The following is a 27,432-nucleotide window of genomic DNA, read 5'->3' as shown; positions in this document are numbered from 1 at the left end:
ATTTTATATTCTGTATATTCTGTAATATTCTGTATTTTTTTTAAATTCTCCCGAATAATGGAAACGATAATTATCTTTATATTCCAGAAAAATGTGACAAGTCTGTTGCTTTAAAGTTTACTTCTCGTTTAGAATATTCTTTAATGAGGTGTATACAGATTTACAGGTAGCTTTGATATACCGACGTGAAATGGCCATATAGGAATGGAAAACGTTCCCTTGCTTCCAATCTAATTAACTCTATGATGCGGAGGCATCTGCTATCTAGTGACGCAGTAATAGTCATACGGAATAATATTACAGTCGATAAATATAACGGATTAGTAGTAATAATCCAACGTTTCAATAGGTTAATATTTTATCGTCTATTTTCATCACGTATGAATATGTTTAAATTAGATATAAAGTTCTCGTATAGCAATAGAATGGATTTCTGAAACTAAGCAATTTAATTTTACTAATATCTGAAAGTAATTTATCGCATTTTCAAAAAGATTTTTTCATTGAGATATTATTTATCTGTATATTTATTATCTGTTTACATATTATTTAGGAATTCTGAAACTTTTTTATAGTTTTTAATAAGCTTCAATGTTACGAGATACAATTATAATTTTCACAATATTCAATTCGATCAATTTATCGATTTAAAATACCAACAAAATTCTTAATATTTGTAAAATAATTCATCCGGATATATCATAAATTCTCATACAGTAAATACAACAAATCTAATTCTTTCTATTTACAGTTTTTTAAATTAAATTTTAATTAAATATTTATAATTTTATATTTAAAATTTTTTAGATAAAATTAACAGTTTTTAATTTTCATAGCAAGTAATTAATTAATTTTTTTAATATTTAAGATTTATAAATGTCGAATGTGTTACTTACGAGATTTCACTATTTTAGAAATACGATGAAAGTAAATATCAATAGATATTGAAAATTTCCAAATACAGTATATAATATAGAAATTTAATTATATTAACAAACTAAAAAAATAATAATTTAAGAAATATATTTATTAAAAAAATTATAAGCTAACGAGCAATTATTTATTGTGACATCGTCACAATGCCGGGCTGCAATTTTTAATTTATTTATTTTAAAATATATGCTCTCCATCTTAAATTAGTAATGGCTTGCCCCTGTACATCATACTTTTCCTTTAGCAATAGAGTCATACCAATCATCTATCTAACACCTTTCAGGAGAAAATGTTTGAATTGAAATAACGTAACTTCCGAGTTTGCAACGGAAGTTCGTATAGAGTTAATCGGAGCCTACTGCCGCTAATCTTTTTGTATCTGTTCTCTAACTAACACCGTTCTCGAGATTAAAAAAGAGAGAAGACAGACGGACGGTCGACAGTGGGAATTTATAGGTCTACAAATTTTTGAAATTGAAGCCCAAAGAGGTACTGATAAACATATTATGTAGTCATATTATATAGTGTATAGATGTTTTAGGAAAAAATAAATTATATTTTTATTTTTTATTATAAATACGCGACTATAATAAGCCAAATAAAGAGTAATTAATTATTGTCTTCTCTTTCACTCATTTTAACTGTTTTATTAATTTAAAAATTATATATGCTCTCTAAGATGTTTTATTCATTAAGAATAGATTTAAAATATGAAATGTTTCATCTAAAGTAAATATTAAAACAATAATATGAATTATTAAAAACGATATTAATCATCAAGAAAAACTAAAATAATTTGAAATCAAAAGAGCTTTAATGCTCTTTTGATTTCTGAAAAAAGTGTAAATTTTCTATACGATTCAAATAATTTTTGGAATTTTTAAANAATTAATTGTAGAGAAGAGCTTAAAATTCAAATGTATTCATAGAATACACTAAAAAGAAGTTTTAAATATTCAAGTTTTCTTTTAATTATATCAATCTTCTGACTTCTATTAATAATGTAATTGTGATCAATTAATTAAAACAAATGAAATTAATGTCTTGAATAGCAATTGGGTAGTCGTAAAATGTTTCTATTCATAAAAATAAAAAAATTATTCAACATATACAAGTATGAATATCTTGGCTTTAATTTTCGTTACCATTTGTTATAATAGTTAAACAAATTGTTATATTGTATATTGCCTTTTGGCTAAATTAATAATGTAGCCTATAGCCAAAAACCATATTGTTACTTGGACAAACAATACAGTTGCTATTTTATTTCATATTTTATTTTCATGTTTACTCTTTGTAATTATTTATATCTTTAATATCATTACTAGATCATTGTATTGGAATCTATGGCTTGTATTTTCCGAATTTTATTTAAAAAAGTGCTTTAAATGAAACACATTTGTGTCTTTATTTTTACTTTACTATATAGATTAGAGATTGTATACAATTAAAATTAGCATGAGTCATATTTTAAAGAGATTAGAATTATTTCTTCCTTATGTATTTTAGTGTGCATAAAAACACACTAAAATACACAAGGAAGAAATTATTCTAAGTTTCACATCTCTAGTAATATATATTTTGTAAGAAACTAGAAATCAGAGATATATTTTGTAAGAAACTAGGCATCTAGTCACAATTTAGGCGTAAACTTATATAAGCTTACATCTAAACTGAGCGTAGATATGCCTAGATCATCTCCTGTAAACATATTTATCAAAATTTATCAGAATTCTTACTTTCAATATATAATTATTAAATTATATTTAATATAATCTAAAAAGTTCTTTAATTTTTCAAGTTATATTTTCATCAGGAAGATCATTCAAATTTATAAATATTAGCAATTTAACACATTTTAGTATATTTTATATTCTGTATATTCTGTAATATTCTGTATTTTTTTTAAATTCTCCCGAATAATGGAAACGATAATTATCTTTATATTCCAGAAAAATGTGACAAGTCTGTTGCTTTAAAGTTTACTTCTCGTTTAGAATATTCTTTAATGAGGTGTATACAGATTTACAGGTAGCTTTGATATACCGACGTGAAATGGCCATATAGGAATGGAAAACGTTCCCTTGCTTCCAATCTAATTAACTCTATGATGCGGAGGCATCTGCTATCTAGTGACGCAGTAATAGTCATACGGAATAATATTACAGTCGATAAATATAACGGATTAGTAGTAATAATCCAACGTTTCAATAGGTTAATATTTTATCGTCTATTTTCATCACGTATGAATATGTTTAAATTAGATATAACGTTCTCGTATAGCAATAGAATGGATTTCTGAAACTAAGCAATTTAATTTTACTAATATCTGAAAGTAATTTATCGCATTTTCAAAAAGATTTTTTCATTGAGATATTATTTATCTGTATATTTATTATCTGTTTACATATTATTTAGGAATTCTGAAACTTTTTTATAGTTTTTAATAAGCTTCAATGTTACGAGATACAATTATAATTTTCACAATATTCAATTCGATCAATTTATCGATTTAAAATACCAACAAAATTCTTAATATTTGTAAAATAATTCATCCGGATATATCATAAATTCTCATACAGTAAATACAACAAATCTAATTCTTTCTATTTACAGTTTTTTAAATTAAATTTTAATTAAATATTTATAATTTTATATTTAAAATTTTTTAGATAAAATTAACAGTTTTTAATTTTCATAGCAAGTAATTAATTAATTTTTTTAATATTTAAGATTTATAAATGTCGAATGTGTTACTTACGAGATTTCACTATTTTAGAAATACGATGAAAGTAAATATCAATAGATATTGAAAATTTCCAAATACAGTATATAATATAGAAATTTAATTATATTAACAAACTAAAAAAATAATAATTTAAGAAATATATTTATTAAAAAAATTATAAGCTAACGAGCAATTATTTATTGTGACATCGTCACAATGCCGGGCTGCAATTTTTAATTTATTTATTTTAAAATATATGCTCTCCATCTTAAATTAGTAATGGCTTGCCCCTGTACATCATACTTTTCCTTTAGCAATAGAGTCATACCAATCATCTATCTAACACCTTTCAGGAGAAAATGTTTGAATTGAAATAACGTAACTTCCGAGTTTGCAACGGAAGTTCGTATAGAGTTAATCGGAGCCTACTGCCGCTAATCTTTTTGTATCTGTTCTCTAACTAACACCGTTCTCGAGATTAAAAAAGAGAGAAGACAGACGGACGGTCGACAGTGGGAATTTATAGGTCTACAAATTTTTGAAATTGAAGCCCAAAGAGGTACTGATAAACATATTATGTAGTCATATTATATAGTGTATAGATGTTTTAGGAAAAAATAAATTATATTTTTATTTTTTATTATAAATACGCGACTATAATAAGCCAAATAAAGAGTAATTAATTATTGTCTTCTCTTTCACTCATTTTAACTGTTTTATTAATTTAAAAAATATATATGCTCTCTAAGATGTTTTATTCATTAAGAATAGATTTAAAATATGAAATGTTTCATCTAAAGTAAATATTAAAACAATAATATGAATTATTAAGAACGATATTAATCATCAAGAAAAACTAAAATAATTTGAAATCAAAAGAGCTTTAATGCTCTTTTGATTTCTGAAAAAAGTGTGAATTTTCTATACGATTCAAATAATTTTTGGAATTTTTAAAGTATAAAAATGAATTTATAGAAGAAGAATATAGGAGAATTATATTATATAATCATTATAAAATAATTTTCAGTAAAAAATGTAATATTTTATGCAATAGTTCTAAAACCAAGACATTTATATTAATTACTTATTAATTATTATTTTACATTTATTGTTAAAATCATATCTAATTATAAATTTTCTCTGAACACAAATTTAAATAACCTTTGTAAAATTAAACCTTTAATACATCTGTTTCGCGATCCATATTTATAAATATTGTAATTTAAAATATTTAACTAATTTTAATTAATATTTTACCTAAATATGCAAAATATTTGACTAATATTTAATCAGAAAATGCCATGTATTATATATTAAATAACTTTTCGATTTGAATAAAAATTCATTTTAAATGTTTTAAAATAATTTTTATATCAATATTATTTTACAATGTTCAACTTCAAACTAGAAAAGTAAAAGTGTTTACCTTAGATGCTGAATAAATAAATAATAAATTAAATATTATATATAAATTTTAATTATTTAGACACAGTATGCAGGCGTTTTAAAATATTTGCTATTTTTTCAATGGCCTTTAAATTTGTCAAACTATCCAAAAAATTATATAAAATTTGTCTAAAGACAAATTAATATTAGTTTTATATTTAACTTGAATTCGTTTTGACGGAATTAGATTGATATAATAAGGACCACTCTTGTGATACATTTCACATGATCTAATAGCACCAGGGTAAGAGACGTTTATAAACAACGATAATGTTAACTGTTTCGTAAAAAACAAAAAAAAAATGTAAAGCTGTTATCCACTCATTTGGATTAGCATTTTCTATATAACATGCTGGTACAGTATATCAGGTATAAAATATTTTTTGTAGAATTTGCCTAAAAAATGAACTTAGGAGGTATAAAATCACCTAACGCGTTCACTACACAAACCACAGTGACAACACATTTTCTAAATTGTCAGAAAGTGTTGTTACATTTTACTTGTTGAAAGTGATGCTTCTGCATAAGCTCGTAGGCTCACATATTTTCAATATGTTTTTGTGGTGTTTCCCGAAAGCAGTGAACCAATCTTTGCTTGCATATTTGTTCTCTTTCCTATATTATAAATGTAATATTATTTGCTGATGCAAACTCAAACGCTAATGAATTTAACTCATGAGAGCTAATTCAAAAAAATATCTTGTAAGCTATCACTACATAATTTCATAATTTCTCTTCTTCACATTTTGCAAACACCATAAGCAGTTTCTTGTATAACATTTTGTATCATGACAGCCATCTCTGGTTTTGTTTCTTTTTTATGCAACAATGTACAAACATGTATAGATATTGAAGATTTTCTTAAATTATATTTTCCTGACTATACTTCTTTAGCTGGCTTTTGCTCTCTGTTGTCCTCTTGTAATTACGTTCTATCTCTGAAGAAGATTATATATTAAACATAAGATTAACGGGGTAAGTTGTGACAATATCAAAATGTGACCGCTCGTTGCATGTCACAACTAGTCCCAACCGCCATTTTCTTCTGTTTCTGTAACCACAACAACAACATATTGCCACCATAGCATTCTGTAAAATAACATCTTAAGGACTAAATCCTACATAAAATCAATTTAAATATACTTCATTATAAGCTTGAACAAATTTTACTTTTCGACACTAAAAACACATTAATTAGTATAACTTCAATGCTTCGCAATAGTCTCTCTCTAATTTCACACGCAATATTAAGCGGCAAACATAGAATGTTGCAATGACATCATTCGTATCGCAAGCCTCAAGATAAAAGTTATATGCCTTGTCACTATTTGCCTCTGTCACAACTAGTCCCGCTCTGCCCTACCCAAATTCGATTTCAATGAAATCGGTTAAAAGTACACTAAACTATACTTTAATGAAATTAATTGAAGTATCATTGAAATCAAATTCTTGAAGTTTTCAATAAAATCAATGAAGAAACGCCCTAAAATTTACTTTTAGTTTTACTTCTAGTTTTAATACTAAGTAAATATTATAAGCAAATGAATCTTGTAAAAGTTCAAAATATTCTAAATTATTCTTTATATCATTGTAAATCATATAAAAAAATAAGTAGATAAATAACACAAATGCACATTACTATCTGCTATCTAATCTGCTAATCTGCTAATATTAAATATTTTTAGCTTAGCTATATTCTTACTATTAGTAGCAATAGATAGAGATGTTATCATTGAAAACAATAAATATTTTCTTTTTAAATAAATTATAAACTTTTGGAATTTCTATTTTAAAATCATAAAATATTTATTTAAAAATTTCTAAAATTCAGAATGTGAAAGTTTTGGCAAGCTCAACTATGTCACTAATAATAATGATAAATAATAATAATAATATTTATCATTATTATTAATAATATAATAATAACTTCAATTTATACAAAAATAAAATACATAAATCACGAAGACGTTATTAAAAACACACACAAAAAACGAAAATCTCAAATAACATTGTTAAAAATACAAAAACATGTGGAATAAAATAAAAAATATATAGTAAAAAAATTCTTCAATACATTTCCTTAAATAAAAACAAATAAAATGTCAGAAAAAAGAAACAAAAAATATAAATAACGAGCAATTATTTATTATGACATCGACACAATATCGGGCTAAAATTTTTCGTCACAATGCACTTAAGTTTAGTAATGTCTTGTCCCTGTACATAATACTTTCCTGTTAACAACCAAGTCATACTAGTCATGTATCTAACTATGTTTAGAAAAACTTTTTTGAATTGAATTCACGTGACTTCCGGTTTAACTCGATTGTTAGTATACAGTTAATTGGAACCTTATGCCTCTACGCCTTCCATATCCGATCTCGATTTTCATCATAGTAACTCTGTTCTAGAGATTAAGAAGAGACAGGCAGACAGACAAACAGGCAGACAACAGTGGGAATTTATGTCCACAATTTTTTCAAATTGCATCCCAATAATATTATTTAATGAGAAATTTTAATCATAAAAGTCTAAATAAAATTTCATATAATAAATATNAATAAGTAGATAAATAACACAAATGCACATTACTATCTGCTATCTAATCTGCTAATCTGCTAATATTAAATATTTTTAGCTTAGCTATATTCTTACTATTAGTAGCAATAGATAGAGATGTTATCATTGAAAACAATAAATATTTTCTTTTTAAATAAATTATAAACTTTTGGAATTTCTATTTTAAAATCATAAAATATTTATTTAAAAATTTCTAAAATTCAGAATGTGAAAGTTTTGGCAAGCTCAACTATGTCACTAATAATAATGATAAATAATAATAATAATATTTATCATTATTATTAATAATATAATAATAACTTCAATTTATACAAAAATAAAATACATAAATCACGAAGACGTTATTAAAAACACACACAAAAAACGAAAATCTCAAATAACATTGTTAAAAATACAAAAACATGTGGAATAAAATAAAAAATATATAGTAAAAAAATTCTTCAATACATTTCCTTAAATAAAAACAAATAAAATGTCAGAAAAAAGAAACAAAAAATATAAATAACGAGCAATTATTTATTATGACATCGACACAATATCGGGCTAAAATTTTTCGTCACAATGCACTTAAGTTTAGTAATGTCTTGTCCCTGTACATAATACTTTCCTGTTAACAACCAAGTCATACTAGTCATGTATCTAACTATGTTTAGAAAAACTTTTTTGAATTGAATTCACGTGACTTCCGGTTTAACTCGATTGTTAGTATACAGTTAATTGGAACCTTATGCCTCTACGCCTTCCATATCCGATCTCGATTTTCATCATAGTAACTCTGTTCTAGAGATTAAGAAGAGACAGGCAGACAGACAAACAGGCAGACAACAGTGGGAATTTATGTCCACAATTTTTTCAAATTGCATCCCAATAATATTATTTAATGAGAAATTTTAATCATAAAAGTCTAAATAAAATTTCATATAATAAATATGATGATTTTGAAATTGTGATAAATTAATTAAAACATTATATCTGAGAAAGATTTGAAATTTTTTAATATTATTACAGTTTTAAAAATATTTTAAAATATATTTATTATAATTTTGATGAAAAATTTAGGAAAATAATTATTAACTGTAAAAAATATTTAAATTGTAGACAAATTTACAATGGAAAATAATCATATAGTTTTGAGAAGCTTAATTTAAAAACAAAAATAAATAACTAAGAATTATATTTTTCAAAAAGAAAGCGTCAATAAAAATCATGCACATCATAAATAACAATAAACTTTTAATTATATTAAGTATAATATTATTTAAAAATTTATGCATTAAACGATGATAAATTTACAGAACTGTCACAATAGTATAAAATGGGCGATCGCCATTGTAATACACATTTATTATTAATTAATTAATAATAATAATATTTTAAATTTTGTCATATAAAATGTGTATTATTTTGTTGACATTTCTAGTAATATAAGTAGACATTTTGCTTCATAAACATTATACTAATTTTGTAATTTTGTAAAATAAATATCAATTTGACATATTTGGATTAATTTAAAAAATGTTTTTTAATATAATTTACATAAAAAATAAGTTTTATGCAAATTTATATTGATAATGAATTCAATAAATAATCACCAAAATTGAATTTTGATATTATTGACTGTTTTTAACATCTAAATCAGAAATTGTCGATCACTTTAAAACTTATTTAAAGTAATTTCTTTTGTGACTATCATGAATGGTTAAAGGTAATGGTAGTTCTAAATAAGGAATAATGTAAGTAATTGCTTATCATGTGAACAATTCATAATCATGTAAATAGAAAACAGTAAGAAATTAATCATATAAATCCTCATTTACCTTTATAAATTAATGTAATTTAGTGAGAACTAGTAGATGAGCCCGGGCAAAAAATAATAACGATTAAGATTATTACATTATTTCGAACTTCTAACCCTTCTATTATATTATATTATTTGATTTATATAACTACAAAGGTTATGTTACGTAAGGGCTTATCACACCAAGTGATCAATTTTAAAAAAATTTAAAATTGTGTACAGTTGAAGAATAAAGAATTTTTAAAATGCGTTAGATTGGTCACTCTGTGTGATAAACACGTACGTAAGATAACCTTTGTAGTTATATAAATCAATGTAATATAACAAATATTAAAACGAAAACATATAAGGACCTAACCTAACCTAACCTAATATAAAGAGTTTGGTTATATTAATCGCGATACTATGATTGTACAAAATGGCACAATTTCATTGATCAAGTAGACACCAGTTGAAAATATATCTGAATTTTTTAAAGATATTATAGTTTTCCTTACTATTAACTCTAACAAACTGTACCATTCACAGCGAATATCAAATGATAATCTGCCAACGAATCAAATTTCGCGAAAAACGGACCAAATATTTAAATTCAGTACCCTGGAAAAACCACTTAAAACATATTTTCTACAGGTTGGTAACCTTGTAAATTTTATTATGTAATTTTCTTATTAGAGTGCCACCATATCGCTTTTCGATAGAAAGAAGGGATGTTGTGGAAGAGGGTTGAAATAATTTAACCAAAAGTAGTCGTTGACCTATTGAAAGAGAAGATGGTCAACGACTACTAACTAAAACTGGTGTACTATTAATATTTAAACAGTGATCTTTGTTGGATAAGTTGTGATGGCCCGCGTGTAATCGAAGTTGCTAACCTTAACGTCCGAAACACTTCATACAAAGCATGCTGTCTTTCAGACTTCATGGGAAATATGTTCTCGTAAATATCGCGTTTATAGAAAAATTATTGGGCTACAATTTGAAAAAAATTGTAGATCTATAAATTTCCATTGTCATTAACCTGTCTGTTGTTTGTCTGTCTGTCCTTCCTTAATCTCAAGAAAGAAGTTAGATTGATGAAAGTTGAGACTAGATATGGAATTCCTAGGGGCAGAAGGCCTAGATCAGTGTTTCTCAACGGGGGCGATATCGCCCCATGTGGGCGTTTTTATATGTTCAGGGGGCGATTAGTAACAATTTATATTTTGGGGGCGAAAAACAATTTTCTGGGCGATATAGTAAAACATTATATTAAGAATAATTAGATATTTTATTCGTTATATNCCATGTTGAGGGGGCGATTAGTAACAATTTATATTTTGGGGGCGAAAAACAATTTTCTGGGCGATATAGTAAAACATTATATTAAGAATAATTAGATATTTTATTCGTTATATCGTACAATAATTAAACAAATAATATTATACTAGTCACTAGTCTATTAAATGCAGTACGAATTTGGCGTTAGCCTTGACCTTCGGCATCAGAATTTTGAAGTGAAGGGGGCGATACTACGTTGAAGGGGGCGACGATTCGTTAGAGGTTGAGAAACACTGCAGATTAACTATATACAAACTTCCGATTTAAAATGGAAAATACGTTACAAGGAGTTTGATAGATAACCAGCACGACTCTATTGTTAACAGGAAAAATATGATGTACAGGGGCAAGACACTACTAAAAGAATTGAAAACATTGTAACGAAATGTTGCAGCCCGGCATTTTGACGATGTCACAATAAATAATCTCTAGTTAGAATTAGTTTGGTTTCGTGAGCGATCTGCCAGGGGATGCATTCCAGGAAGACTTTTATGGGAAGGACCCTATTTAGTTTTACTTTTATGGACCCTATTTAGTTGTGACTAACGTGAAGAAAACCCGGAAAACTCTACGTAACCAGCCCGTTGGCGATGCCCGAACCCACGACTAACTAACTACCGGTGTTCGGTGGTTTTATCACTCGGCTACTGGAGCGTACTTATTAGAATTAAAAAGTACCATTCAGAAATAAAAAATTCCAGGTTGTTAGATGTGGAAAATTAAATACTTATAGACTTTTCTGTGGTAATATTTTCGATTCCATGCAGGCAAGTGCTATGTGTTGCTACCTGTACAGTAGACGGCCGGATGGTCGAGCAGTCAAAGCAGCAGCCTATCGCTCTGGGGAACCCGGAATCGAATCTGGACTGGGTCGAAAAATCCCCAAAAATTCTTCGGGGGTGGTCCGTCTGGATATGTCAGGCCCATCCCTCACCACCCAATCACCCCATTGTGAGCCTGGCCGAACTCATAATGGGTTTGCTAAAAGAGGTCATCTTAGTGCCCACAGGGCGGAAAGAGTTAAGAAAAAACCTGTCGCATAATGATATAGATCGTCGATTTCGCGCTATATCATTGTCGCAGTAATTAAGTGAATATAATATATATTTTTTAAAATTATATCCTTCTTTGTAAGTATTATATTTAGTTTTTATTATATTATTTTTCCAATAGATGGCACTACCATGTAAAGCCATCAAATCTAATGTAGATAGAAATTAATTTATTTATAGAAATCCAATCGATATTTTGCGGTGTGATGTACGACGCTATCTTAGTTAGAAGAATGTGAATACAACTGCCGAGTTTCGTAGAAATTGGTCGAACGGCCTAGCAATGTATAGAGAACAAACAAACATTATGTATATATATATATATTGTTTAATTTTACATTTCACACAAAATTACGAGAATTTAAGCCTTGCATGTTTTCTGTATCTACGTATTCTTAAAATTTCAAGCCTTTACACACCATTGGTGGATTTTATAAAAGAAAATTTAAAATATGTATTAATTTAATCTGCCCCCCAAAAATAACCTAAATATAACTACAGAATATTATCATTTATAAGACAGCTTATTTTATGACACTATAGACCAAAATTATATAAAATAAGTTATGTATAGTTCGTCATCTTCAATTTTAAATACGAAACTTTTCTGGCATATTATGTTAATGAAGTGTTTATGCAGTCTGTTTTTTTAGATGAATTTCATAATAAATAATTATCAAGTACCTAAAACTTTGCTAGAAAGAATTGATTTTGATTCTTTCCTCTATTACAGCACTAATTGAATCTAAATCAAAATATAACTTCAAATTTGATCTTAGGAATTCCAAATTAGAATAAATTATACAATTCTAATTGAATCTCAAATGGGGTTTGAACTGAATCACGATTGAATCACGAACTGAATCAAGTTGATTGATTAATTTGAAATTTTTAAAGCAAACCATCAGCACATATGTGTTAACTGACTGTGTTGTATATTTTCTTGTTATTTCTGGATTTTTTGCACATAAAAATACGCAATTAATTAAAATCAAATAATTCATTCAAAATTTTAAAAAAATAGTTGCATGTAAACAAGTTACGGATTTAAATTTTTGAATTATTGATAAAAATGATAAACAATATTTCTTATTACTTTTGAAATTTATTGCCATTGAATTATTGAAAATATATGAATTAATCTGTATATTGCATATTTAGATTAAACTTCATGATAAGGGCATCAAAAATTGTGATTATTAAATTTTGTCATGACATTATATTTGATTTTGATTATTTGTTTACGTTAACATGGATACGAGAGTGATCTGTCTTAAGGGGAGAAGACTTAGGAGAAACTGTCCCCCGTTTAGGTGTTATAAACGTGAAGAAAACCTAGAAAACTCTACGTGGCCTACCCGTTAGTGAGTCACGAACCCGCGACCAACAAACTACTAGTGTTCATTAGTTTTAACTACTCGGACACTGGTGGATACCATTATATTCGAATCCAATATAGTTTGTTACATTTCTGACAATACTGACTAAACAATTCTGCTAAAAAAACCTAATGACTATTGATATCATAATCTGAATAGAATAATAAAAGTGAATTTATGAATGATAATAATGTGGATAAATTATATATATCATAATGTTCTTGGTTTGGTTGCTAACAATAATACATAATACATTAACAAAATAATCAGTAAAAAGTTAAATATAATAGACAAACCGACAGGAATTAAATCAGTAATAGGATTAAAATAAAACAATTATTTGATTATCTGTAAGATAAAATATTCATCTCAGAAAATACAGTACAAATAAATGAAATTCATTGGGTCAGAAATTTATTTAAAAAGTTATTATTAAATAGTATTTACAAATAAAAGTTATATTCTACATTTTAGTTTCGTGTTTTGTAGCGCTAGATATTAACTAATGTGCACATATCATAAATAAGAATACATTAAATTAATGAATATTTGTTGAGATATTACGGTTCGATTACTACAGACAGAAAAAAAACCAATAAAATTACCGCAAAAATTTAAAATTAATTTCGATTTATGCTTACATTTCTGATATAAATAGAATGTTGACATTGTATTTGTTTACCCAAGTCTATTAAGAAAAAGGAAAGACTTCATCTTGATCTCTTGTTTCTTATCAGTAAGATTTTCTAACAAAATTCTTTTCATTTCTAACCGGTCACACAACCAAATTTATCAAAGAATATATTTTATTTCCATAGAAGAGATATTTATTACAAAACTTATTTTAAAAAATCTGTTTTCGAAATTTGATTACAATCTTGAGTTTCAAGTACATTTTAAGCTGAACTATGGAAAACTTAGAAGTAATTTATTATAGACTTGTACAGAAAATATATCTTTATTTCTATTTTTCTATGAAATCGATAAATTTGTAAAAACTTTTTAATTTAACAACTTTAACGATTTTTTTATTAATATTAAAATTTGCAATGAAAACAATACAACAAATATTATAAGATGGAAATCTCTATTATATAAATAATTAAACTATGAAATGACTCAAAATAAAGAAAATTGATGTTTACAATCAATAAAAATTAAATTATATTTGTTTATAAATGCTTAAAAATTAATTTTAAATTCATTAGAAACAAAAATACTATTAATCATGAACTTCCTTTAACTTCTAATTGAAAATATTATCTCTGAAAACTTTTCTAGAAATTTTCCAGGTCTTGTTTATCTTCTTTTGATATTTTAAATTAACTTTTCGTATAAATTGATATGTAAAATAACTAATAGAATCTCTGTGAACCAAAAATATTAAGATTAATGCTTTTATTAAATATTTAGAGTAAATAGTTTCAGTAGAAAATTATGAGTTAAACCCTTACAAAGAACTGCTTTTCCGTATTTTTATTAAAAAAGATATATGAATAATATTTTAAAACTAAAATCACAAAGAACTAAATATTAAAAGTAATGTACGATGATAATTTGAATAAGCTTATACACAGAATTTTTAATGAAATGTTATTTTTAACATTCATAATATTATAATAAACTCTTTAATTAAAAAAAACATAATGTTTACATATGCAAAATGAATTCAATTTTATAAAACATTGAATAATTTTAGAATTAATTCCATTTAGATATAATAAGAATAAAAAATAAATCCTCATAAAATAAGTTATGAAAGAATAAATAAAATATATCCGATAGGAAAAAAATAATATATAGTATAACATTTGCATATTATTAGAATTTATTGCTAAAATATGAAAAAATAAATAATGTAAAGAATAATTATTTCATAGGAAAATCATGAGTTAGTTTGAAAGTGATGATACATAAAATGATTTAACTCGATAACAAAATGAAATTTATAACCAAAGAAAAGAATTTTGTGAAATTTCATAACCTGAAATAATATATGTATGGTAATAAAATCTGATTTTTTTCATTTCCTTGTATAATTGGTACAATAAGAGAGTTTCATATTTCAACATATTTTGATTTATTTCTCATATATTATTAATACTTTTGTACTTCCTCTATCTTTAAAAAATATTATGTTTTTCGCATAAGTTTTACAAAAATGACTTTTTATGCATTTTCTAATTTCTTCTATAATTTATTATGTAAGATAACTCACTAAATTACTTAAACGGTTATAGAAATATAGGCTATAATCATAAACTTTAAAATATTAATTTGATTAAAACTTGGAGCAATAACATTAGTAAGCATNTAGGAAAAAATAATATATAGTATAACATTTGCATGTTATTAGAATTTATTGCTAAAATATGAAAAAATAAATAATGTAAAGAATAATTATTTCATAGGAAAATCATGAGTTAGTTTGAAAGTGATGATACATAAAATGATTTAACTCGATAACAAAATGAAATTTATAACCAAAGAAAAGAATTTTGTGAAATTTCATAACCTGAAATAATATATGTATGGTAATAAAATCTGATTTTTTTCATTTCCTTGTATAATTGGTACAATAAGAGAGTTTCATATTTCAACATATTTTGATTTATTTCTCATATATTATTAATACTTTTGTACTTCCTCTATCTTTAAAAAATATTATGTTTTTCGCATAAGTTTTACAAAAATGACTTTTTATGCATTTTCTAATTTCTTCTATAATTTATTATGTAAGATAACTCACTAAATTACTTAAACGGTTATAGAAATATAGGCTATAATCATAAACTTTAAAATATTAATTTGATTAAAACTTGGAGCAATAACATTAGTAAGCATATTATTGACTGATCTCTAGTGCATAATTATAAATCTATCTACAGAAAGGCGAAAGATTTAAATGCAATTCATGCTTTATATTAACTATAAAACGAGCAAAAATTATTGTGACATTGTTACAATGCCGGCTGCAATTTTTAATCATATTCTTAATTTATTTAATTTAAAATATATGTTTTCCATTTCAAATTAACAGTGTCTTGCCCCCTGTACATCACACTTTTCCTGATAACAACGAAGTCATCTATGTAACTCCGTTTTGGGAAAAATTTTAAAGTTAAAATCACGTAACTTCCGGTTTGAACCGGAAGTTCAGATATAGTTAATCGGGGTGTCCTACCCCTAGGCTTGAGACATCTGGTCTCGACTATCTAGCTAACACCGTTATCGAGATTTAGGAAGTCAGACAGACAAGTAAAGGAACGACAGTAAGAAAATATAGGTCTACAATTTTTTCGAATTTCAGCCCAATCATGATACTAATGTATTAGATTGATTTTCTAACATAATTAAACTGAAATAAAAACTGTATTAATACTTATTTGCTTTGATAAACTTGAATTGTTTATACGAATAAGTACAATTTTTATGAGTTATGTAATTTCAGTTTCCTAAGTAATATGATATGTAAATGTAAAGATTTAAAAATATTTAAAGTATTATTTTCAAGAACTTTTAAGACTATCAAAAGTTTATATTTGAAAAAGTTGATTTCGTTTTTTTTCCGGTAAATGTGTAAAACAGTAATGTAGAGATGAAAACTTTAATATGTTGATGTGTGGTGAGAACGAAGATTTTTTGATGAACTAGATTTACCTATCATCCTCCAGAAAAAGTGGGAAAAAATTTTAAAAACAAGCTTTTTGTTTTTATTTAAATTTTAAAGCTATCTCATGTGAAAAAAAACAAGATGTGGAAATGATGTAGTGATTTCGAACGGTATGCAACAGATGAAAAAACTTTGTTATTCCTAGTTCATTTTTTTAATTCAACATATTTTTAGATTTAGATTAAGTTACTGTTAAAGCAACATGTTAAATCTACAATATGTATCAAGAATTCAGCAAATTAAGTTTCGATTATTCCAAAACTTATGCAATTATAAAAGTTTAATTAATATATATATTTTGCCTGATAAACTAACAATTCTCAATTTTTATAATAATGAAGTTTTACGCAATATATTTTAGAATAAATTTAACATTAAAAAAAATTAAATATTGTCGAAACTTTTAATAATTTCGCGCAAAATCTTATTCGTTCTTTCGTCAAATTTCATTAGTACATTTTCGATTTATAGGAAATATTGTATATTAACACAATATTTCCTTTAAATCGAAAATAAAATTTTATCGAAAATTGCTCTAACAGTTGAATTTTTTTTATTAATTGGGCTGCCATTTGAAAGAATTGTAAACTTATAAATTCCCACTTTCGTCCGCCTGTCTGTCCGTCCTTCCTTAATCTCGGAGTAACATAGATGAAAGTCGACACCAGATGATATCGAAAGATTAGGGGCAGGACACTCCGATTAACTATATACGAACTTCCGGTTTAGACCGGAAGTCACATGATTTCAATTCAAACAGTTTCTCCTAAATGGAGTTTTATAGATGACTGGCATGATTCTGTTCTTATCAAGAAATTTAAATATTATTAAAATATAGTTTTACTAATATACTAAAATAATAATAATATTGTTTTAATGTAAACAAATAATAATAAAAATACAGCATTTCTGAATGCCAGTCCTTACTAAAAATTCTCGTTAAAATGTAAAAGCGAATTTCATTCAAAGAGAGATTTTAAATAGAAAAGTATATAATATTGGAAATTAACATATCTTATATTTATTTCTAATAATAAGATATATGAATATATCTTATTTCTTAAAACATATCTATTTCTTAAAAAATTCAGCAATGAGCTGCGTAACTTTCTCGGTAACAACATTTAAAACTGCGCGTGGCGGCATCTGTTGGGATAATTTATTTAAAATAGTTTAATTTTGAGGGTAGAGATAAATTTTATAAATAAAAAAAAAAGAAAAAAAAGAAAAGAAAGAAATTGTAAATGCTAATAACTAGTAAAACCTTCATTAAGTCTGACCCCACTCAAGATATGACAAACGACTTCCTCTATCTCCCCATCCTCTTGACCTTTAACTTTAATTTTAAAATATTGAGGAATTGATAAAACTTATTGAAAATATCTTTTAAAATCGAGATTATATGAAGCTTGAGAATGTATAGATATATATATGTACTGTACTATTATATGAAGTCAAATCAAAGAAAAAGAAAAAAAACAATTGAATATACATTGTGAATTATCTCTTATAAGCTTCAAAATTTATAGATATTTATGTAATATGCAATATTATAATTATGTTTTTTTAAAAATAATAGACATTTTGAAAACAGATGGACAAAAATAAAGTCAAGATGTCACGCTAAGAAAATTCAGACATACAAGACAATAGAAACCATTTTTAGAAAGTGAATCATATAAAGGAAAGTATGTTACAAGACAGGACAAAAGATAGAAATGTCTTCATCAGATGACCGGATCCGACAATCAAAGTTATTCGAAACAATAGACGTGATCTTTCTAGATCTACAGTAAACTCATTGCATTGAAAAAGTTCCAGAAAAAACGAATTTGTTTTCTTTTTTTGACACTTGTTTTCTTACAAGACGTTCTACACGTGGAATTAGCAATCCAGATGTCACCATAAAAATTTAATTTTCCACTCAAAACGACTTTTACTGACAATCCCAACTTAAAATGTTTTTCTTTATTCAATATAAGAGAAACGAAAATATTTTGAGTCATCCAGAAAGAAAGTGAATTATTGTAGTCTCAAAGAAACATTTAGAATTTTTCGAAGAGTATAAAGCAATATATAAGACGATTATATATATAAAATGCGTTATAAAAAATAGTTGAAATTTAAAAACTAATTTAAAAACTAGATATTAGGAATTCTAAACCTGAGTTGTTTCTAAAAAAGTTGTTATTAAAGAACGAAAAATGCAACAGTTTTCTTTATAACAAAAGCAAACATTAAACAAAGAACAAATTATCAGATTACAGACTTAAAAAAACAAAAATAACTTTCCTAAAAAAAGTGAAGAAACAAGCAATAGAAACACTTCTTTACAAAAAAAAAGAAAAAAAAGACAACGAAACTAAACACTGTTTCATCAAATCAGTTGATCACTGATTAAAATCAAAGCATCATATCTATAATAGATAATAAAAATTTTAATGATAGGATACTATTAATTCAAGTTTAACGATATATATATTTACAGTATATATATATATATATAATTAACTGATAAGTAAAACAGTCGAATTTTCTGTTTACAGCACATACAAGCTAGTAGAATTGTACTGTATATTTTTAATACGTATTAAATAATAAACTGAACAATTCATATTTAATTCCTCAATATTTATTAATAATATATTTTCAAATTATTAAAATTATCGTAAAATGTATCTGTGTTAACTGACTTTTGAACTATTCGTACTTACGAATTTTATTTTATAAATTCATCAAGAATATTCTTGATGAATTTATATGATATATACAATACTCTGAAAAGTGAAATCGCATGATTATATTTTGATATATTTCATATGAAAGAGCTTTAAATATTGATAAATATTCATTCATCTTAATATAAAATTAATCTAGTTTTAAGAAAAGTATGTTTAAACTATAATTTTATTTAATTAATATTTTAAAACGAATTTAAAAATATCTATTTTTACTTTATATTTTATTTTTACAAAATGCAACAGATGTAACCTTTATTTTTACTACTTTCTAAATATTGACATCTTAAATCATTTCTACTTTTACTTGATTACTGGTTACAATAATTTCTTTGTTGTAGCCTTAATAGTTCATTGATAATTCTTTAATGTCCTGCACGCTATTGTATAATTATGTAAAACGTTTTACCTTCTACAAAGTGAATTTTTAATCTCTCTGAGTCGTAATACCAGTGATAATAAATAACAAAAATAGACTGAATTAAGTAATATGATGACTAAAATATCATAAGCGAAACTTTATTGTTTGAAACTTTTAAGTTTCTCTTTCTTTTTTAATATAGTTTATACGACAAAATCTTATTTCTCAAAGAATTTTACGTTCTTTTCATAAATTCTATATTGTTCTAATGAAAGAAATCAAAAATATTAATGAAGTATTCATTATAAAATCTTCAATACTTTAGTTGTTTACGTCTCGTGCGAGTATTTTTCACTTCAAATGGGTACTTTATGTGGAATTTGAATAATAATTAAAATTAGAAAGATAATAGATTTATTCAAATTCTTTAAAACTATTTTACTGTGGAACGTCTAATATATTAAGTCTTCAATTTCTCATTAATTTCTGGTAAATATGTAAACGACGGAGAGATTATTAAATAATCGTATTTGATATCTCAAATTTACGAGTGTCACGTTCTTTTAATTAAAAATATATAATTATATGTTAAATCTACAATATGTATCAAGAATTCAGCAAATTAAGTTTCGATTATTCCAAAACTTATGCAATTATAAAAGTTTAATTAATATATATATTTTGCCTGATAAACTAACAATTCTCAATTTTTATAATAATGAAGTTTTACGCAATATATTTTAGAATAAATTTAACATTAAAAAAAATTAAATATTGTCGAAACTTTTAATAATTTCGCGCAAAATCTTATTCGTTCTTTCGTCAAATTTCATTAGTACATTTTCGATTTATAGGAAATATTGTATATTAACACAATATTTCCTTTAAATCGAAAATAAAATTTTATCGAAAATTGCTCTAACAGTTGAATTTTTTTTATTAATTGGGCTGCCATTTGAAAGAATTGTAAACTTATAAATTCCCACTTTCGTCCGCCTGTCTGTCCGTCCTTCCTTAATCTCGGAGTAACATAGATGAAAGTCGACACCAGATGATATCGAAAGATTAGGGGCAGGACACTCCGATTAACTATATACGAACTTCCGGTTTAGACCGGAAGTCACATGATTTCAATTCAAACAGTTTCTCCTAAATGGAGTTTTATAGATGACTGGCATGATTCTGTTCTTATCAAGAAATTTAAATATTATTAAAATATAGTTTTACTAATATACTAAAATAATAATAATATTGTTTTAATGTAAACAAATAATAATAAAAATACAGCATTTCTGAATGCCAGTCCTTACTAAAAATTCTCGTTAAAATGTAAAAGCGAATTTCATTCAAAGAGAGATTTTAAATAGAAAAGTATATAATATTGGAAATTAACATATCTTATATTTATTTCTAATAATAAGATATATGAATATATCTTATTTCTTAAAACATATCTATTTCTTAAAAAATTCAGCAATGAGCTGCGTAACTTTCTCGGTAACAACATTTAAAACTGCGCGTGGCGGCATCTGTTGGGATAATTTATTTAAAATAGTTTAATTTTGAGGGTAGAGATAAATTTTATAAATAAAAAAAAAAGAAAAAAAAGAAAAGAAAGAAATTGTAAATGCTAATAACTAGTAAAACCTTCATTAAGTCTGACCCCACTCAAGATATGACAAACGACTTCCTCTATCTCCCCATCCTCTTGACCTTTAACTTTAATTTTAAAATATTGAGGAATTGATAAAACTTATTGAAAATATCTTTTAAAATCGAGATTATATGAAGCTTGAGAATGTATAGATATATATATGTACTGTACTATTATATGAAGTCAAATCAAAGAAAAAGAAAAAAAACAATTGAATATACATTGTGAATTATCTCTTATAAGCTTCAAAATTTATAGATATTTATGTAATATGCAATATTATAATTATGTTTTTTTAAAAATAATAGACATTTTGAAAACAGATGGACAAAAATAAAGTCAAGATGTCACGCTAAGAAAATTCAGACATACAAGACAATAGAAACCATTTTTAGAAAGTGAATCATATAAAGGAAAGTATGTTACAAGACAGGACAAAAGATAGAAATGTCTTCATCAGATGACCGGATCCGACAATCAAAGTTATTCGAAACAATAGACGTGATCTTTCTAGATCTACAGTAAACTCATTGCATTGAAAAAGTTCCAGAAAAAACGAATTTGTTTTCTTTTTTTGACACTTGTTTTCTTACAAGACGTTCTACACGTGGAATTAGCAATCCAGATGTCACCATAAAAATTTAATTTTCCACTCAAAACGACTTTTACTGACAATCCCAACTTAAAATGTTTTTCTTTATTCAATATAAGAGAAACGAAAATATTTTGAGTCATCCAGAAAGAAAGTGAATTATTGTAGTCTCAAAGAAACATTTAGAATTTTTCGAAGAGTATAAAGCAATATATAAGACGATTATATATATAAAATGCGTTATAAAAAATAGTTGAAATTTAAAAACTAATTTAAAAACTAGATATTAGGAATTCTAAACCTGAGTTGTTTCTAAAAAAGTTGTTATTAAAGAACGAAAAATGCAACAGTTTTCTTTATAACAAAAGCAAACATTAAACAAAGAACAAATTATCAGATTACAGACTTAAAAAAACAAAAATAACTTTCCTAAAAAAAGTGAAGAAACAAGCAATAGAAACACTTCTTTACAAAAAAAAAGAAAAAAAAGACAACGAAACTAAACACTGTTTCATCAAATCAGTTGATCACTGATTAAAATCAAAGCATCATATCTATAATAGATAATAAAAATTTTAATGATAGGATACTATTAATTCAAGTTTAACGATATATATATTTACAGTATATATATATATATATAATTAACTGATAAGTAAAACAGTCGAATTTTCTGTTTACAGCACATACAAGCTAGTAGAATTGTACTGTATATTTTTAATACGTATTAAATAATAAACTGAACAATTCATATTTAATTCCTCAATATTTATTAATAATATATTTTCAAATTATTAAAATTATCGTAAAATGTATCTGTGTTAACTGACTTTTGAACTATTCGTACTTACGAATTTTATTTTATAAATTCATCAAGAATATTCTTGATGAATTTATATGATATATACAATACTCTGAAAAGTGAAATCGCATGATTATATTTTGATATATTTCATATGAAAGAGCTTTAAATATTGATAAATATTCATTCATCTTAATATAAAATTAATCTAGTTTTAAGAAAAGTATGTTTAAACTATAATTTTATTTAATTAATATTTTAAAACGAATTTAAAAATATCTATTTTTACTTTATATTTTATTTTTACAAAATGCAACAGATGTAACCTTTATTTTTACTACTTTCTAAATATTGACATCTTAAATCATTTCTACTTTTACTTGATTACTGGTTACAATAATTTCTTTGTTGTAGCCTTAATAGTTCATTGATAATTCTTTAATGTCCTGCACGCTATTGTATAATTATGTAAAACGTTTTACCTTCTACAAAGTGAATTTTTAATCTCTCTGAGTCGTAATACCAGTGATAATAAATAACAAAAATAGACTGAATTAAGTAATATGATGACTAAAATATCATAAGCGAAACTTTATTGTTTGAAACTTTTAAGTTTCTCTTTCTTTTTTAATATAGTTTATACGACAAAATCTTATTTCTCAAAGAATTTTACGTTCTTTTCATAAATTCTATATTGTTCTAATGAAAGAAATCAAAAATATTAATGAAGTATTCATTATAAAATCTTCAATACTTTAGTTGTTTACGTCTCGTGCGAGTATTTTTCACTTCAAATGGGTACTTTATGTGGAATTTGAATAATAATTAAAATTAGAAAGATAATAGATTTATTCAAATTCTTTAAAACTATTTTACTGTGGAACGTCTAATATATTAAGTCTTCAATTTCTCATTAATTTCTGGTAAATATGTAAACGACGGAGAGATTATTAAATAATCGTATTTGATATCTCAAATTTACGAGTGTCACGTTCTTTTAATTAAAAATATATAATTATATTGAATATTTTAAAGTATTTATTTAAGGTCTGTTATAAAGAATAAAGTTTTTACTTTCAAAAAATTCAATTTTATTTTTATATAAAATAAAATAAAAATTATATTAAATTTAGAAAGGTTAAATTATATATACATATACATATATATATATATATTTGTTTTGAATTTGAACTCCTCTGGGATTTCGCCATAGAAAATGCATAACTTTAAATATCAAACAGCAGAATCAATCTGACTTTTTAAATGGAAATAACATTAAAGATAACGTAATTACAATTAATATAAATCATTAATTTAAAAAAAATGTAACTCATTAAAAATGAGAAAAAATGAAAAAAAATATATTGAATTTGAAAAATTATTAAACAAAAAATATATTTTCGATAATTAATTTGAACGAGTGAATACAAAAAAAGCATGTAAGGATAAAAAGCATAAGTGGATAATTATAAATATTTTTTCTTATAGTAAGTATCGATGTAATGTAAAATAACTTCTTCCTTTTAGTTTTAATATAGCAATGTACACACTTCTAACCATAGAAATTAAATTAAGTTTAGTTTGGTTTCGGCAACAGGACACGTGGGAGATAACTCTCAAACGAATTTTATGGGAAACTGGCCCCTATTTAGGTATTACAAGTGTGAAGAAATCATGAAAACTCCACGTGATCAGCTCGTAAGCCAGGTGCGAACCCACGACAAACTCCGAATGTTGAGTGGTTTTACCCACTCGGCCATTGGTGAGCTGTAAAAATTAAATTCCATACCGTTCTACTTGTGCTGAATCTTTAATTAATCTTCAATTCATTTTGATATGAAATCTTAATTGTTTTTCACTGTCTTTATGAAATATGGCTATATTTAAATCTTAAATATAATATAATNGAATGTATAGATATATATATGTACTGTACTATTATATGAAGTCAAATCAAAGAAAAAGAAAAAAAACAATTGAATATACATTGTGAATTATCTCTTATAAGCTTCAAAATTTATAGATATTTATGTAATATGCAATATTATAATTATGTTTTTTTAAAAATAATAGACATTTTGAAAACAGATGGACAAAAATAAAGTCAAGATGTCACGCTAAGAAAATTCAGACATACAAGACAATAGAAACCATTTTTAGAAAGTGAATCATATAAAGGAAAGTATGTTACAAGACAGGACAAAAGATAGAAATGTCTTCATCAGATGACCGGATCCGACAATCAAAGTTATTCGAAACAATAGACGTGATCTTTCTAGATCTACAGTAAACTCATTGCATTGAAAAAGTTCCAGAAAAAACGAATTTGTTTTCTTTTTTTGACACTTGTTTTCTTACAAGACGTTCTACACGTGGAATTAGCAATCCAGATGTCACCATAAAAATTTAATTTTCCACTCAAAACGACTTTTACTGACAATCCCAACTTAAAATGTTTTTCTTTATTCAATATAAGAGAAACGAAAATATTTTGAGTCATCCAGAAAGAAAGTGAATTATTGTAGTCTCAAAGAAACATTTAGAATTTTTCGAAGAGTATAAAGCAATATATAAGACGATTATATATATAAAATGCGTTATAAAAAATAGTTGAAATTTAAAAACTAATTTAAAAACTAGATATTAGGAATTCTAAACCTGAGTTGTTTCTAAAAAAGTTGTTATTAAAGAACGAAAAATGCAACAGTTTTCTTTATAACAAAAGCAAACATTAAACAAAGAACAAATTATCAGATTACAGACTTAAAAAAACAAAAATAACTTTCCTAAAAAAAGTGAAGAAACAAGCAATAGAAACACTTCTTTACAAAAAAAAAGAAAAAAAAGACAACGAAACTAAACACTGTTTCATCAAATCAGTTGATCACTGATTAAAATCAAAGCATCATATCTATAATAGATAATAAAAATTTTAATGATAGGATACTATTAATTCAAGTTTAACGATATATATATTTACAGTATATATATATATATATAATTAACTGATAAGTAAAACAGTCGAATTTTCTGTTTACAGCACATACAAGCTAGTAGAATTGTACTGTATATTTTTAATACGTATTAAATAATAAACTGAACAATTCATATTTAATTCCTCAATATTTATTAATAATATATTTTCAAATTATTAAAATTATCGTAAAATGTATCTGTGTTAACTGACTTTTGAACTATTCGTACTTACGAATTTTATTTTATAAATTCATCAAGAATATTCTTGATGAATTTATATGATATATACAATACTCTGAAAAGTGAAATCGCATGATTATATTTTGATATATTTCATATGAAAGAGCTTTAAATATTGATAAATATTCATTCATCTTAATATAAAATTAATCTAGTTTTAAGAAAAGTATGTTTAAACTATAATTTTATTTAATTAATATTTTAAAACGAATTTAAAAATATCTATTTTTACTTTATATTTTATTTTTACAAAATGCAACAGATGTAACCTTTATTTTTACTACTTTCTAAATATTGACATCTTAAATCATTTCTACTTTTACTTGATTACTGGTTACAATAATTTCTTTGTTGTAGCCTTAATAGTTCATTGATAATTCTTTAATGTCCTGCACGCTATTGTATAATTATGTAAAACGTTTTACCTTCTACAAAGTGAATTTTTAATCTCTCTGAGTCGTAATACCAGTGATAATAAATAACAAAAATAGACTGAATTAAGTAATATGATGACTAAAATATCATAAGCGAAACTTTATTGTTTGAAACTTTTAAGTTTCTCTTTCTTTTTTAATATAGTTTATACGACAAAATCTTATTTCTCAAAGAATTTTACGTTCTTTTCATAAATTCTATATTGTTCTAATGAAAGAAATCAAAAATATTAATGAAGTATTCATTATAAAATCTTCAATACTTTAGTTGTTTACGTCTCGTGCGAGTATTTTTCACTTCAAATGGGTACTTTATGTGGAATTTGAATAATAATTAAAATTAGAAAGATAATAGATTTATTCAAATTCTTTAAAACTATTTTACTGTGGAACGTCTAATATATTAAGTCTTCAATTTCTCATTAATTTCTGGTAAATATGTAAACGACGGAGAGATTATTAAATAATCGTATTTGATATCTCAAATTTACGAGTGTCACGTTCTTTTAATTAAAAATATATAATTATATTGAATATTTTAAAGTATTTATTTAAGGTCTGTTATAAAGAATAAAGTTTTTACTTTCAAAAAATTCAATTTTATTTTTATATAAAATAAAATAAAAATTATATTAAATTTAGAAAGGTTAAATTATATATACATATACATATATATATATATATTTGTTTTGAATTTGAACTCCTCTGGGATTTCGCCATAGAAAA

The sequence above is a fragment of the Centruroides sculpturatus genome, unplaced genomic scaffold (assembly GCF_000671375.1).
Source record: "Centruroides sculpturatus isolate CEXI.00-Female unplaced genomic scaffold, Cexi_2.0 scaffold493, whole genome shotgun sequence".
Lineage (NCBI taxonomy): Eukaryota > Metazoa > Arthropoda > Arachnida > Scorpiones > Buthidae > Centruroides > Centruroides sculpturatus.
This window is presented reverse-complemented; position numbering follows the sequence as displayed.